Genomic DNA, 16,896 nt, shown 5'->3' with positions numbered 1-16,896 from the left:
TTTTTGTTTTCTTTAGAGCATGTTTTGATGAGGGAAAGATGGAGGAGGGATTATGAACAGGAGAAGCAGTGTTGGAGGAAGGCAGTCTCGAAAGGGAAAGGGTACACACAGAAAGGAGAGGCTAGGGCTGCCCAAGGTCAAGCCCTGTGACATTGGTGTGTGCCTGATGCCCTCTGTTGCTCCTTGAGTGGGGTACCACATTGCGCAGTGCAGGCAAGTGTGGTACACCAGGAATCAGATCCGATTTGAAACCCAGCAGTATAGTCCTAACAAGCTATCTGACTTCTCTGCCCCTTAATCTCCTCACCTATAAAATGAGAGTAATACAACCAACCTCACATGGCAGTTGTGGGATTCCTTTTTAATTGTGCTGAAACATATATAATGCTTACCACCTTAACCATTTCCAGTGTGTAGTTCAGTGGCATTAGGTTCATTCACATAACCACTTCCATCATCCTTATCCATCTCCAGAAGCCTTTTTATCTCACAGAACTAAAACTCTGTACTCCATAAACAGCTCCTCATTTCCCCCTCCTCCAGCCCCTCTCAACCACCAGTCCAATTTCTGTCTCTATAAATTTGTTTGCTCTAGGTATCTCATGTAAGTGGATCACAGTATTTGTCTTTTTGTGACTGGTTTATTTTATTTAGTATACATCCATATGTTCACCTGTGTTATAGCGTGTGTCAAAACTTGATTCCTTTTTAAGGCTGAGTAATATACCATTCTCTGTATATACCACATTTTATTTATGCATTTATCTGTTGATAGACATCTGGGTTGTTTCTGTATCTCAGCTGCGGACGCAAGTGTACAGATACCTGTTCAAGCCCCTGCTTCTCCTGAAGTGGCATTGCTGGGTCATATGGTAATTCTGTGTTTAATTTTTTTTTTTTTTTTAAGAAAGAGAGTGAGAGAGAAAAATTTTTAATATTTATTTTTTTAGTTTTCGGCGTACACAAAGATTTATGTGGTGCTGAGGATCGAACCCAGGCCGCACGCATGCCAGGCGAGCGCGCTACCGCTTGAGCCACATCCCCAGCCCATGTGTGTGTCTAATTTTTTGAGGAACTATTGTGCTGCTTTCCATAGCAGCACTACCATTTTCCATCCTCACCAACAGGGCACAAAAGTTCTACTTTGTTCATATCCTCACCAACACTTATTAATTTCTACTGATTTTTGGCGGGGGCGGGGTACTAGGGATTGAACTCAGGGGCACTTGACCACTGAGTTGCATCCCCAGCCTTATTTGTATTTTTTTTAGAGACAGGGTCTCACTGAGTTCCTTAGCGCCTCACTTTTGCTGAGGCTGGCTTTGAACTCATGATCCCCCTGCCTCAGCCTCCTGAGTCGCTGTGCATTTGGTTGGTTATATGTTAAAATTTTAACCCCAAGTAGGTGGCATTGGGAGGTGGGGCCTTTGAGAGGGGACTGAGTCATGACAGTGGAGGCTTCATGAATGGATGAGCACCCTTACAGAAGGGATCCCAGCCAGCACCCTAGCCCTCCTTCTGCCATATAAGGACACACCAAGAAGAAGGCTTTGCACCAAGAGGTAGGCTTTCCACACACAGAAGTATCTTCCCAGCTTTTCTCAATCCACTCAAGGACATCTAAGAGAAGTGAAAGATCTTTTCATCTCTCCCCTTCTCTTGCTCTCCCTACTATTTCCTTCCCATGCTATTCTTTTCTGTTCTCATCTTCCATCTACTGGTGCTTTGACCTTGAACTTCACAACCTCCTGAACTATTAAAAAAAAAAAAGACTGTTTTTTGCTTTGACCACCCAGTCTCTGATATTCTGTTATAGCCTCCCAAACTGATAAAGATGTAGCAAACTCTAGAATCTAGCAGACACAAATTCTCCCTTCCTTTTAGCAGGAGGGAGGGCTGACCCACACCTTAGCTGCTCTATCTATTAATTCTGCAGCTGTCACTGTATAAATAGCACCAGGGAGACTAGCTGGCACAGTCACAGCCCCACCCTTGTATTGCCTACACTTTTCATTCCCCTCTTGAGTGTTGTCAAGAGTTGTGCAAAGAAAGCAAATTACTGTGCTCCACCTGAGCTTAGGAAACACGGACTGCAAGTGGGTAATGGAGGAACTGGCAGTGAGACCGCTGGGCATCTCAATCCTCCTCCATCGAATACATGAGTGTGATTGAAGAAGTTACCCAATGTCTTTGGGCCTCAGTTTCCTCAAAGGTAAAGGGGGGATGATAACCAATGCACCTCACAGGACCGTTTGGAGGATTAAATGTGCTAACAGGTCCTCAATGAGGTCATGATCCCCTGAGATGGCACCTAAAAGGCTAGATGTGTTAGCCTGAAAACCAGCGGGAAGCCCCTGGGCCTAGAGGTATTTATATCCCAGTCTCCCTGATATCCCCCTGTCACCCATATTTTGCTGTAATTGCAATAGGGATGTTCAAACAGAAATTTCTCCAGTCCAAAACACTCTAAACCATTTACATCCTCAGTCTGCTTTTCAGGAGGGGCCTCAGCCAAGGCCACTCTCCCACATGTCTGCCTTCCTGCCCAGGATGAATTTAGAGGGAAGAAAGTCTCAGCTAACAGCAGTTAAGAGCAGCATTTCAGCACTGATGCTCTTCCCACTGAGTCCTTAGGCCCCGCATCCCTGAAAATAGTTGGCGGAATGCTGGAAGAAAAGGTTCCAATTTTTCCTCCTGATGGATGGTGTTCCAAATGTGGCATTTGAAAGAAGTATCTTCCCAGCTTTTCCCAATCCACTCAAGGACATCTAAGAGAAGTGAAAGATCTTTTCATCTCTCCCCTTCCCTTGCTCTCCCTACTATTATTTCCCCATGCTATTCTTTTCTGTTCTCATCTCCCAACACTGACAGCTTCTTCAAACTACCCTGGTACCAACTATTTCACAAAAAAGTGCAATTTCCCCTTACACCCCAACAGATCATTCTAGTGATTTTTTTTTTCTTATAGTGCTGTTGGCCTAACCCATCTTCTCATATCTTAGGCAAGCACTCTACCATTCAGTTGCAACCCCAGCTTCTACATCCCCAAAGATTGTTCGGATAATAATTTTGAAACAGAGTTCAAGGTCAAGGTAATAAGTACATTTTAAAAAATTTAAAACTTTATTTTTAATGAAAAATTACTATATGCTTGTGGGGGGAAAAGCAATCAACCCAAATGTGTGTATAGAATAAAGCGCTCTGTTCTCACTTATTTCCCTCAATCCTGTTCCCTTGAAGTGAACACCATTAGTCTTGCGTCCTTACAGAGATTTCTGATTTGATCATCTAACAGGTAAATAGTGATTGCCTGTAATGTTCTGAGCCATACCCTAGGTGCTAGGGACCAGTGATGAATGAACACAAATCTACATACGTGTGTGTGTGTGCATCTGTCATATACATTGGCAAGAATAGGATAATATTTTTCACCAAATAACATCTCAGGTGACTATTCCAGGTGAGCATGTAGAAATAATAAACATAAATATTTGTGATTTTTTTGGGTGGTGGGGAGTGACCGGGGATTGAACCCAGCAGCCCTCAATCACTGACCACATCACCAGCTCTATTTTGCATTTTACTTAGAGACAGGTTCTGCTGAGTTTCTTACCATCTTGCTGTTGCTGAGGCTGGTTTTGAACTTGAGATCCTCCTGCCTCAGCCTCCCAAGCCATTAGGATTACAGGTGTGTGCCATTGCACCCGGCAATATTTGATTTTTAACAGCAGAAGTGTTTTGCTGTAAAAAGATATACCAAAATGTGTATTATCTTTGTTATACTGTTTTTTCAAAAGCCATGCTTCCTTTGTAGGATGTTGAACAATCTGCTGTAGGTATGTATCATGCTTGAGCAGAACAGGAGACAATCTGGATGGGGATGCTCTAGGGCTGTCCCCTGCATGAGGGTGGAGTGACAGCCAGCAGAAGGGCCTAATCTCATACTTCTTCAGGAAGCAGCCAAATCCAGCAGCAGGAGCACTGTGTATAGAAGCTCAGGTGGTCCATGTCCAGGCCCTCTGGCTCCAAAATCCCCACTGATGTGACTCCCATCACCCTCTGCTGCACCTACATACGTGTATGTTGCTGAGGCTAATCCTGCCTCTAGCATCTCCTTCAACAGTAATTATGTTGGCTACTGATCAAACAATGGAAAGGGGATGACTATAACCACAGGTCAAGAAATGGGAAGCCAGAGGAGGACTGAGTGTGTGTGTGTGTGTGTGTGTGTGTGTGTGTGAGAGAGAGAGAGAGAGAGAGAGAGAGAGAGAGAGAGAGATGGGGGAAAGGGGACATGGGCAGTGCCTGCCCCCTCCATGGTCATGGGCAGCAAATGTTTTAAGCAGTTAGGGGAGACAGTCAGCAGCTCTTGTTTGCTATTCCTCCCCATCATCTGTCCCCATCCTCCTCTTCGTTTGAAGCTGCTAATGCATTAGCAACTTTAACACCCAAGTTGTCTCCTCCCAGACATCTTCCTGGGGAGGGCCCTGTTCTAACCCCAAGGCCCAGGGCATTCCTCCGAAGTTTCTTAGCCGGGTGGTGAAAACAAAAAATACAGCCAATTTGGTCACTGCCTCTTTCTAGTGAATGAAGGAGGTTTCTGTTTTAAAAAAATAAAGTGACTTAGCCGTTGATTCACTGCCCACAGGGAGATTCTGAACAGAGGCTTCCTAGCCTCCGTAGAGATTTGCATACAACTTCCACTTCCTGCTTCAGAGCCTGTTCTACAACTTACCTGGGCTTGGAGGAGGCGAGGAAGGTCGGTGGAGAGAGACCCAAGACAGAGAAACAGAGAGCGTGACCACTCCTTGGGCCCCAGTTTGTCTGTCCGTAGTGGATCTAAGGTAAGTGCTGTTTTGCCTCCTCTGATTTCTTAACCACCGACCCATTTTCCAAAACACTGTTTTCTCCTTTGCTGAAATGTGCTGCCCCTACATTTCCTCTGCCCTCCTCTCTCCACCTTTAACTTGCTGGTAGGGAGACCAGCTTGGACTGAGAAGATGATAGTGGGTGTCTGCAGCCAAAATGTGTTGCTGGTTTAGTGTTTCAAACAGGCGAGCCGAGATTAACTCTTTGAGGAGGGGCGGCCCAGCTACTGAGCTGCCTGGGAACAGTTTGTTAGGTACTCAGTGTCCCTAGAGTTGCCTTCAAGAATTCAAACCCCACTTTTCCAGAGAAGGAGTTGGCGATGGCAAAAATTAAGTAATTGGCTTCCAGCCCCAGAAAACGTCAGGGACAGAGTGGGAAGGAAAATTCCCAAATTTTCTCTATCCTGATTTCCATGCAGGGAAAAAAAAATCAACAGTGCATTCTTAGGCCAGGATATCCGGTTCAGCTTGTGGGGGTTGGATGTAAGCCTCCCCAGCCCCTCTCCGGGCCTTCCACTCCTCTCTAGCAGCTAGACATTTGCTGGCACTGGATGGAGCCTTGGGGGCACGTAAGGGAAGAAACTAGTACTTGGTTTTAGAAGCTGATCGAGCTTCTTGTGACTTCCAGGTCCAGGAGGTCCCTTTTTTGGGGGGAAGGGGTACCAGGGATTCAACCCAGGGGCACTTGGCCACTGAGCCACATCCCCAGCCCTATTTTGTATCTTATTTAGAGACAGGGTCTCACTGAGTTGTTTAGCGCCTCACTTTTGCTGAGACTGGCTTTGAACTCACAGTCCTGCCTCAGCCTCCTGAGCCGCTGGGATTATAGGCACATGCCACTGTACCTGGCTAAGGAGGTCTCTTAGAACAGGGGGGTTGATTTTTAAAGGAATGGGAGAAAATTAGTTCAAGTAAATACATTTTAAAAAGGACAGGAAACTTGGCTCCAAGCTCTCACCACTTTGTGTGGTTCCATCTCTTGGGCAATTCACTTTGGCTCCCCGAGGCCTGGATTTCTTCATCGGTAAAGTGAGTGCGTGTGAACTAATATGATGATGTCTACATTCCTGTCTAACAAAACAAGGCTGGGGTCGTCCCAGATGGGTAGCCGTAATGGGTGGTCTTAGAAGATATGTTTTGTATAGTGATTACTATGTGCATAAATCTTATCTCCTGCTACTAGTCGGTTAGCCCAAGAAAAGGGACTTTGTTTCTTTATACTTTTCTAGCCCCCAGAAGCCAGCATACTGTCAAATGCCTTGGAGGTGCCAAGGCTCCTTCCATGTAAGTTTCTTTGATTTCTGTTTCACTCATCTGTTGTCTAGGCCACAGGTAAAGCAGCCCTTGGGACTGGAGGAGACAGGGTGGCCGAGTGGTTCTGCAGGAGGGCTGTCTAGAATTGAGGCGTCATCATTGGCTCTAGGCACATAGGAGAAAACAGGGGATTTCTTGAATTAGTTCATGTCCCATTTGGGTTACCCAGGAAGCATCGCCCCGTGCTCACAGAGGCAGAGAACTGGCAGGCAAGCTTGGCTCCAGAAGCCAGTAACTGACTTTGCTGGCAACGTCTCCTGGCTGGAGCTGCCGGTGTGGGGGTCCTTTAATGGAAGGGGAAAGGAAACAGTGAAACATATCCTAGCACCATGGAAGGGTGATGATTATGATTAGACTCATTATTAGATGGCGGATATGCTGAATTCTTAACCTTTTCCAAACCACTGCTTTGAAAAAAAAAAAATTGTTATTGTTTCTTTTGGGCAATTAGTCTCTGTCAGGAGAGTTCCAACAGGCTTTGGCTGACTGGGACAGACTGATTCAGAGCTTTTGTTATTGCTGAACTTTCTGTGGGATATTGAGGCCTTGTTATTGCCCTTGGCATGTTTTGGATGTTTCTCTCTCTCTTTGGGATGACAGTACAGGAATTTCAACATTTCACCTGCAGCAAGTTCCCAGTTTTACTTTCAAATAACGATGCACCATTATCTGAAATCATGCAAACTATTGTTCAGTTGCTATCTTGTGTCAATCTCCAAAGGCCCCAGCCTCAGCCTCCTTATTCTTATCTGGTACTGCCACTTCAAATCATTCTACAAGGAGGGTCGAGATGGTTAATGCGGCCACTCTGCTCTGTTCATTGCGTGGGGGTGGTTAAGTAGGAGTGGGGGGTCTAGATAATATGTCATTGTGTTAGAGAGAAAACTTTCTAACTCAGGGATTCTCATTTTTGGAGGGTGCAAAGACAGAAAACACTAAAGCCTGCTTCTCCCAGGATTAAGGAGTTTGTGACTTTCAAATGCTCTGAAAATTAAAAGGAGAGGAGAAAGTCATATTTGCAGGCATACTCTAACAGGCATTCAGCAAGATAGATGATGGTGGAGCAGTTTGTCTAAATTAAATCAATGTTTTACACATCGAAGAATGAAGATCTCAGATATATCCTGAATTCAAATCATTTTTCTGCTGCAGGCAATTTTAGATTAGCCTTTAAAAACGTACATATATGAATTGCAGGCAACTGCTGCAGGAAAAAAAAAAAAAAAAAGCACACAGATGAGGCACATTAAATTCCTTTCAGATCCAACTAAATGACCCCTAATGTTTGATCACATTTCCTTATCAAAACAATCCAGCAGGCCTTTCGTGAAAAAGCATCTGAGGACTGGAATCGAGAAGCTGTCCCCCTGGGCCTCTCCTATTTCTTCTCAATGCATTGTCACCAAGATATTTTTAGTTCCTGAAACCCAGGCTGTCCTTTCTCCCTCCGACATTCCTTGTCTTGCGCCCAGCAGGCCTCCTGGAGCCCACATGTGCTTGGCAGCCTGACCGCCCAGCTCATTCCGCGCCTGCGTGTGTGCTCTCTGGTGTGCACTCAGACCTTCCTGGAGACCAGAAGTTGTAAACTGGCTGAGGAGGGGCGGCCTTTCCTCCACATGGTGGCCTGTGGAGTTGTGCCAGATTGGCTTGGTTCCCTGCCAAGGCAGCTGAAGTCAAGCTATTTGGGAGGGATGGGATGGACCTTGGGGAGCCCCCACCCATGCAACCCCCTGCAGACCTGGGCTGCAGGGGACCTTGGCAGCTCCCTCAGCAATGAGGGAACTTGGCTTTCCTCTGCTGCATTGTTGTCCTGGCCGGAGTTCTGTGTTTTCCCTTTTTCCTCTCAGGGTCAACAGGTCTCCCTCGCATCCCTGAGCTGCTTCCTCCTCTGAGCTGTCTGTCCAGACTCTTTGTGGCTACTGGCTTTCCAGGCAATGCTCTTGCCTTTGACCTCTGTTCATTCTTCCCCTCTCTTCCCACCTGACCCGTGACACATACAAATTACAATTAAATGAGTCTCTCTCCCTACTTCTTCCCCACATGCCATACTTCTCTTCCATACGCCTTTCTGCCTTTCCATCCCTTCCTCTCCTGCACTCTGTGGCCTGGACTGAATTAATAAAATCTTAATAAAAACCCATCTTATCTGAAAACAAAAACAACGACAGCCAGAACATGGGCTGGCTTGAGGTTGTTCTCTAAATGTTTACAACCGACTTCCAAAGTGGCAGAATGAGTCTGCTCCCCCGAGTCCACCTGCTCCTCCCTCACCTGCTCTCAGGAACCCCAGAGTAGACTTCCTCAAATCAGGTCAGTTCACACTATGTTGTGCTCTGCCTGACCCGAGTCTTCCTATGCAGGGTTGTATCTGGGGATCAGTAAACGCCGCCTTGTATCCAGGCCTCACAGTTGCAAATTCTCTGGCAAACTTAATGGAAGAACTTCTCTGACAGGGAAGTTCTGCAAGTGAACTTGGAAGCATATGTTTGCTGGAGTTTGAATCTGAGCCATTAAGCAAAACCAATGTTATGTAAGTTTTGCATGCATTTGGACAGTAAACAAAGAACATTAATGAGTTTATAGATTTTAAAAAAAATCATGTCTTTAAGACACATTAAAAATTGTTCTCTGGGGAATGAAAACTAAGACCTTGAGAATCTATAATGGAAAGTATCTGATCCAAATTGAATCTGAGGATCCTCCAATTATAGATTTATATATTTATTTATTATGTCCATCTGAAATGTGTATGTTTTGCGTTCACAGAACTCTTCAACCCTCTGGTTGACCTAGAGAATACTTAAAAAAAAAAAAAAAAAAAAAAACCTAAGCAGTTGGTGAATACCCAGCCTTGACTATTTAGGAGCTGTTAATGTGGTTTATTAATTACCCAGGCTGCTCACTCCTGCCCTCCCTCTCTTCCTTGCTATGTGATTTGTCTTCTTACAGGGACGTAATACCTTCATTAAATCCCTCCCGTCCTTGGCTCAGAGGCGTCCCCTGGAAGATATCCCCTCTCTAGATGCATCACCATTTATCATCACCCTTTGTTTGTGCTCTGTCAACCAGTTTTCAATTTATTTGGAATTCAGTTTATGATTAAAATTTAATGAGATCCAATCAAGTGCTTTTCTCAAATCAAGATGCCTCTAAGGTTGCCTCTGTACCCTCTATTACAATGGCATGAACCTGCTCCTGCAGGTTTCCGGCCTGGTGATGCTTTACAGAACACAGGTGGCATGTTTTAACATCCCTTAGCATGAAAGTGAATCAGTCTGAAACATATTTAATCCAGAAGCTTCGAGAGGCTTCATGGCTTCCTTTATCCCCTCTCTCTCTCCCAAATATCCATCAATGCTCCCACACAAGATACACATGGTTCAGTGCACAGGATCTGGGGCTGAACTGCTCAGATTTGAACCCCAGTTCTGTGCTTATTGGCCATGTGACTTTGAGGAAGTGTCTTACCTTCCCCATGCCTCAGTCCCCATTTATAAAGTGAAGTACCTATCAACTAAGGTTACCATGGGGACTAAATGAGTTAATACATATAAAAAACTTGGAACAGTATTTCACACATAGTAACCATTCAATAAATATTAACAAGTGATTGCTAACAAAGGGTAAAGTTTCTTGGGTAGATCCACTTCGTTAGGCTTGTATTTTGGTATATCAGTATAATCTGTGTTAGTGGTCAATAAACTACAACCCTTGGGCCAAAGGTAACTGTGATTTCTTTATACTAGCCTATTGCTAAGAATCATTACATTTCTAAAGGGTTGTTTAAAATAAGAATAAGAAACAGAATATGAGACAGAGACAGTGTGAAGCCCATAAAGCATAAATGATTTACTATTTGGTCCTTTGGAAGAAAAGTTCTGTATGGTTTAATGGAAAGACCTAGCAGATTACAGTTAAGATTTGCTTTTACCAGTCACTTGTTGTGTGACTTTGGAAAAGCGACATAAGGTATCTAAGCCTTTGTGGAACAGGAATGGCAGGATGGTACCTCTCCCCCTCCTGTGGCCCAGGCTTCTTCAAGGACCAAATGAGATGATGCTAACCAAATGTGCTAGAAATGACTCTCATATGTACATGTTGGTTAAAAAGATTCAGTGTCCATACATTAGATTCATATGGTACTTTTAGCACCTGGGTATAAAACCAGGCAACACAGTCTAGAAAAAAAGAGTTCCAAAGCCAAATCACTCACTGCAGGAAAAATAATAACAAAGGTCATTTTTTTAAGAGGTTGATATGGTCCAGGCTCTGCATTCAGTACTGTGTATCTTCTTTTATCCCTCTGGAGCAAGTATTGCTATTTCTCCATTTTGTAGATGAGAAAAAAAAGGTCCAGAGAAGTTAAGTAATTTTGTCAATCTAATTACACAGCGGTCAGAGAAAGAAGTCAAGTCTGGGGAGTCTAAGTTCAGAGCCAATGTGTTCAATCACTGTGTATTTTCCCACACCTTAGAAATAAGTGTTGATTCTGAGTAAAGAGCATCTGGAAGGCATAAACCACAGTTACTGTGAAGGTAGGCTTTAGTTCTGCTAATGTGTACCCTGAAAGAGACTTGCTTCCCACACAGGCCAGGTTGGGGTCTAATGGACCTGCAGAAAAGAAGGCAGGCCTGATGGGGGGAAAAGAAGCTTCTAATGGACCAGGAGATCAGAAAGGTGGGATTGTGAAGACTAAAAGACTCTGTTTTGAAATACTAGTAATTTAATGCAAAATGTGCTACAGGAGGTGAAGGATGCTGGGAATAGAGGTGAGCAGGGTTGGAGGCAGCTCGAGGAGGTTGGCAGAGCTATATACAGAAAAAATGGTGGTGGGGGGAAAGTGTGGGAAATTCTGTGGATGGGAACCAGGGAGCATTGTCAAGGATGTCAAGGTTGCTGACATCTGGAGAAGATCTTATCTGCAAAACCAGGCTGGGGGTGGGGTGGGGCGGGAGTGGAGCAGGATAGAGGAGTCGGGAGAAAGGTCTGGGGTCTGAGGAGGCGAAAAGGAAACCAAAGTGAGTGACTCGGGGAGAGACAGAGAAACTGATAGAGATTTGAAGGCAGAATCATAAAATCAGAAAGGTGGTCAGAATCAAAGAACTGGAGACACAGCTCTCGGCCCAAAGGGCAATGAGGTTTTAGACAAGAAAACCTTTTCTCTTTAGAGTCGGATCAGGAGTATGAACTAGACTCACATGTAAACTGTCGCAGTTTGGTCAGTGTTTCTGGGACTTGGCTCTTCATAGCTCCTGCTCCTCCATGCCCACCCCAGAAACATCCTCACCCTCTGACAAATGGTTTTTCTATTCTGAGGGAATAGAAAAACCTCTCCTGGGAGGCTTATGTGTTCCTCATTCACATTGGTTCTTAATCTTTGTGAACATCAGAATCAACACCACTTTTCCTTTTCCTTTTTATTTTTTAATTCAATGTAATTTTTTGGTTCCAGAGATTGAACCCAGGGGTGCTTCACCACTGAGCCACATCCCCAGCTTTTTTTTATTTTGAGACAGGGTCTTGCTAAGTTGCTCAGGGCCTCACTAAGTTGCTGAGGCTGGCTTTAAACTCACGATCCTCCTGCTTCAGCCTCCCAAGTCTCCGAGATTACAGACATGCGCCACTCCACCTGGCTCCTTTTCATTTTTATTAGAGATATATAGGCACTTGGTATAAAACTTAAAAGGTATAACCCATTCTGAAAGGCAGATCTCTCTCCTGCCCTCTTCCCAGTCATCCGGTTCCCTTCTTGGAGGCAAACATTTTTCCTAATTTCTAAGGGGAGACATGCAGCTGTGCTCCTACATCATGCAAAGGTGGCATACCCTACACACTGTTCTTTAATTTTTTGAATTTAATAAGTTTTGTAGTTGCTTCCATTTCAATCACATAGCACTTCCTCATTTTTTTTTTTTTTTTTAAGATACAAATATCCATTGTCCAGATACAGAACAGTTTTAAAACTCAGCACTTCTTTGGACATGTGGGTTGTTTCTAGTCTTGGCTACATAAACCTCTCTGCACTGCCCATCTTCATAGCCTCTTCATTTCACACAGTGTGCACATACATGCTCTGCAGAGGAAATTCTCAGAAGTGAAATTACTAGGTCAAAGGTCAGAAGCTTTTAAAACTTCTGAGAGTTATTGCCAAACTGTACAGATTTCACTCCTCTTGGCAAAGCAAGAGAGGACCTGTTTACATCTGGGACTTAAGACACTGGGAGGCCCTGGTCCCACCTCATAGTCCCTATGTGTGGGGCCTGGGCATCTGCATTAGGATCCTCACAAGGGGAGTCTGAGCTAGAAACTCTCCTCATCCTCCAGCAAGTCCTTTCTCCTCAGGGATGGGTCCCAGTGCAGTAATCATGGTCACTGTCCTCCAGGCCAGACAGGCTTCAGTTTCTCCCAGGCATTCTGAGCACCACAGGAGTCCAGGCTGTCTAGACAATGCAGGTGTTTGGAGTCCCGGGTCCTGGTGAGCAGATATTCTGTCCTCTTGGGGGTCAGTGCTTTTTCTCTAGGTCATCGCTAGAAAACATGCATTTTCTACTTCAATCCAGGTGGCCTTCTGTTAAGGACTGCAGCACAGACCGTACTGGGGTTATAACCACAGGCACAGTATACGGAGAAGGTCTGGAAGAAAAGAGGAGAAAATGGTTAGCAGTGAAGAGACACTCAATGATATTTTTAAGGTCCATTATTTTTTTACAATGTTTATATTAAAGATAAAACAGATAAAACTGCATCTCCAACAAAACCCACATATCTCCGTGTGGCCCTGATGTACATTTGTATATAACTGTCCTCTGTGACTGCCTGGAGAGGGCTGGCAGAGTTGGCCATATTCTGCCACTTCTGGCAGAGGGTTGGGGCCATAAGGGGCCCATGTGGTAGTGGCAAGTGGGCTTTGCCCTCCTCTGTTCTGGGCAGAGCTCTGTGGACATACAAACAGACCAGCACTCCCTGTGTGGAACCAAAAAACAGATGCCCCATCGCACTGGCTGGTGGAATATTCTTATTTTGTCGGTGACAGCTATGGTCAACCCTGCCCATAGGCAGGATCTCTCAGGCATGACCCAGGCCTGCCTTGACAGCTTGACAATCAGTGAATATTTCATGAATATTTGTGAGAGTAGGAAAGAGAAGCAGTGGTCAGGGTCACCCATGTGGCATAATTATAAGAGCCCTGAGAACTTGGCCCACCAGATACTCCCTGCTAGCCCCCCATGGAGCCTAACATTCTGTCAGTGACCCTTCTAGCTACGCAGATCTGCCCAGTCTGAAATAGGCATCAATTATTTATTCATTCAGCAAATCTTGACTATACACCTACTAGTGCTGGATACAGTTCTAAGTGCCAAGAATAGAGCTGTGACTAGAACAGTTGAAAAATAGGCCCTTGTGCAGTTTCTATTCTGGAAAGAAGGGAGAGGCAATAAAGTAGTAATCTACTATATATTTGCATTTATAATATACATTTAGATACTATATAAGATGTGATTATTGCTATAGAGGAGAAAAACAAGCAAGGGAGAACAGAGTGGGAGGAGAGTGTAAAAATTTTAGAAACTGTGCCCAGGCATATCTCACTAACAGGGGGACAGCTGAGGAAAGATCTGAAGGAAAAGGGAAGAGAGCCATGCAGATATAAAAGGGAATGACAAGTGCAAAGGCCCTGAGGTAGAGCCTTTGCTTTCCTTTCTGTTTGTTTTTCTCTTGTTCTGAATCAAAAGAAACCTAAAGGTAGGGATAATGCTTTACTTGTCTTTAGAAATAATTTTGAGGCCTGGAGGTCTAGCTCAGTGGTAGAGTGCTTGCTTCGCATGTTCAAGGCCTGGGTACAATCTCTATTGTCACAATAAAAAAAAATTTGTTTTTAAAGAATTTTGATTATTTTTTCAATGTATAACCTTCTGTAGCTCTTGGATTTTGTATCACTTATAGATATTTTAGAAGGAAGGAGTTTTATTGAGCATATGCCTTAGAAGGGGGATGAACCACATAGAACACAGTAAGGTTTCCATAATTATTTGCTATTTGAGTATTTGATAAGCCCTCAGTAAACGTTTGTGGTTGAAATGCTGCATGGATCCAAAGTAAGATAGCGACATATTTAAAACATCAGGGTCCATTTTGTGTTTGTAGTGATTACTAATCCTATAGTTTTACTAAGAGGTTGGCTATTGTCGTGGCAGGTTTATTTACTATCATCTGAGGGGCCCTGTGTTCCTTTCCAAATCAGCCATAAGTAACCATTGATGGAACTCAGACTCGCAGTCATGAAATAACCACTCTACTCACCTTTTCTATCAGCTTTCTCCAAGCCTCTGGAGGCCCCTCAACTAGAAGAGTCAAATGTGCAACTTGTTTTCTGGAAAGAAGCATTTTCTCATTCATGCTTAGAAATCTAGGGAGATTGTAAACGGCTGTCCCTGAGCTGCCTGAAGTGGAAGCAATGGAAACCCACCTGACAAGCAAGAGCTGCTGGAGTCGCGTCCTCCTTAGCTGGATCACTTTCCGCATCTCTTTGCCCTCTCATTTGGCTGGGGGCTCACAGATGCAAGCAGGAGATTATCCAGCACTCAGCCAGCCCTTGAGAAAATACTTTTGTTTCCTGTCCAGCTGAAGAGCATGTTGTAGGGCATATTCAATTTCATAGATGCAGACAAATTGTAAGGAAGAAAGGAAAACAATGGTGAGCATTTTTAGAGAGTAGAAAGGCAAACATTCGTGGTTTGGGGTAGGTTCTTACTCATTTTTTCAAGATCTAATCAATTTAGATGGTGAGGTCTCTTTTCTGTAGAGTCAAGGGACAAGGGACACACACAACCTGAAGAGGAGACAAACCAGAAGGGAAAGACTGAAGGATGAGGGAGGGCCAGCCAGGGAACTTTCTATAGGCAGCTATTTGTTTTTATTATTTTGAGGTGAAGGTCTTCTTATGTTGTCCAGGCTGATCTCCAACTTGTGGGTTCAAGTGATCCTCCCCGCTCAGACTCTCAAATAGCTGGGACTACAGGTATGGGCTACCATGCCTGGCTTTCTATAGGCAGTTAAGATACATCTACTAAAGAATGTGGATGTAACTTGGTGGTAGAGTGTTTGTCTAGTATGCATGAGGCCCTGGGTTTGGTCCCCAGCACAGGAAAAAAAAAAAAAAGAAGAAGAGGAAGAAGAAGAAAGAAAGAAGGAAAAGAAAAGCAAAAGATACATCTGGTAGCAAACTGTTGGCTTCACCTCTGCAAAGGGGGAGCATTTCAAAATGCAGTCTTGGTCTCATTGGATTGGGTTCAGGACACAAGAGAAAGTGAATTCATGTTCTTCAAAAGCTGTCTTAGAACAATAATTTCTGTACTCAGTGACTTCAGGCACAGTAAGCCCTCAGTAAACGTTTGTGGTTGAAATGCTGCATGGATCCAAAGTAAGAATTTAGAAATCCACACACAGTCTCTTTTCTCTCTCTCTCGTATTTGAAGTATGCTATGTACAAAGGCCTTGCATAGAATAAACCTCTGGGATTTTTTTCTTTTTCATTTACTTGCCTTTTTACCACATCTGCTCTTCAGCCTTCTACAAACCACCCGTGCCTCCACTCCACACTGGCCTGCCTATTGCTTCCCCTTGAGCCAGTCATCATTTCAACAAATTGATGATAAGAGGAAGGAAATCGTTATGCCGATTAAGAGTTCCTTTTTTTTTTTTTTTTTTGTGGTATGAGAGATTGAACTCAGGGGGTGCTTAACCACTGAGCCACATCCCCAGCCCTTGTTTATATTTTGTTTAGAGACAGGGTCTTGCTGAGTTGCTGAAGGTCTCACTAAATTGCTGAGGCTAGTCTCAAACTCCCAATCCTCCTGCCTTATCCTCCTGAGTCACTGGGATTACAGGCATATACTACCACTATGCCTGGCTAAGAATTCTCTTTTTATAGATTAAAATAATATTGCTTGGGCTCTATTCTCTAACTTCAACCACACACATAAACCATATGGTCATGGCTACCTTCACTGCAGGGATAGTGCCAGAGGGAATTAAGTTCTCCAAATGACCTAACATTGTTAAGTGGAAAATGTCATTATGACCTTTTTTCAGTGTGTTTTAAACTTGTGCTTTGTTTTTCTAATTAAAAAAAATTATTTATTTTTTAATTAAGCAATAGAGCAAAATTGTAAAAGTTCAAAAGTTCTCCCTCCCACTCCTCTTCCCCAGCCTAGTCTATCTTCAAAGGCAATGTACTAATACCCCCAAACCCTTCACACCTCTTACGCAGGTATAAGCAGATACCCACACACAAGGATTAACACACATTCCCCTCTCCTAATTTTGTTACACAAAGTAGCAGCATTGTTCTGTACCTTGTTTTTTTTCTTTCTTTTTTTTGACATCTTAGACTATATCTTGGAAATCATTCCACATCAGTTACTGAAATGCATTTCATCGTGTATTCCAAACACACACGAAGCAGCCCCACATTATGATAATTTCTTTTCTCAATACCTGGCAGTTGATTTTCATCCATGTTTTCTCCTTGCTGGTGAGTGACTTTTACCACAGGATGACTTCTAGTCACTTTCTTTGAATTGCCTTCCAGATAAAATATCTTCGTAAGCATTAGCGGCTTTGCCTGGAGGATAAGTAAACAACTTTATGTGATGGGGCCCTGCAAGCACAGTGGTGTCACACTACTGTTAATTTAAACCACATCCTAAAGGAG

At 43.9% G+C, this 16,896-nt stretch overlaps 1 protein-coding gene and 1 long non-coding RNA gene across 4 annotated transcripts in view; one reads left to right on the top strand and one right to left on the bottom strand.

The window, feature by feature from the left end:
• The first annotated feature begins 4,514 nt into the window (after positions 1-4,514).
• Positions 4,515-16,896, top strand: part of Traf3ip2 (TRAF3 interacting protein 2) — a 39,622-nt gene continuing 27,240 nt past the window's right edge. The window contains exon 1 of one of the 3 annotated variants that reach the window (XM_015500299.2): positions 4,515-4,844. The gene's annotated coding sequence lies outside the window, so the exon portion shown is untranslated. Of the gene's footprint in view, positions 4,845-4,904; positions 5,898-16,896 lie in introns of those variants that run through there. The other 2 variants (XM_048789863.1, XM_048789810.1) reach the window with 2 other exon arrangements.
• Positions 11,817-16,896, bottom strand: part of LOC107154652 — a 106,434-nt gene continuing 101,354 nt past the window's right edge. Inside the window, exons 2-4 of the long non-coding RNA XR_001505100.2 lie at positions 16,680-16,806; positions 14,650-14,804; positions 11,817-12,815 (exon numbers count right to left, since the gene is read on the bottom strand). This is a non-coding gene — a long non-coding RNA (uncharacterized LOC107154652). The remainder of the gene's footprint in view (positions 12,816-14,649; positions 14,805-16,679; positions 16,807-16,896) is intronic.

Source organism: Marmota marmota, unplaced genomic scaffold (assembly GCF_001458135.2).
Source record: "Marmota marmota marmota unplaced genomic scaffold, marMar, whole genome shotgun sequence".
NCBI lineage: Eukaryota > Metazoa > Chordata > Mammalia > Rodentia > Sciuridae > Marmota > Marmota marmota.
This window is presented reverse-complemented; position numbering and strand designations above follow the sequence as displayed.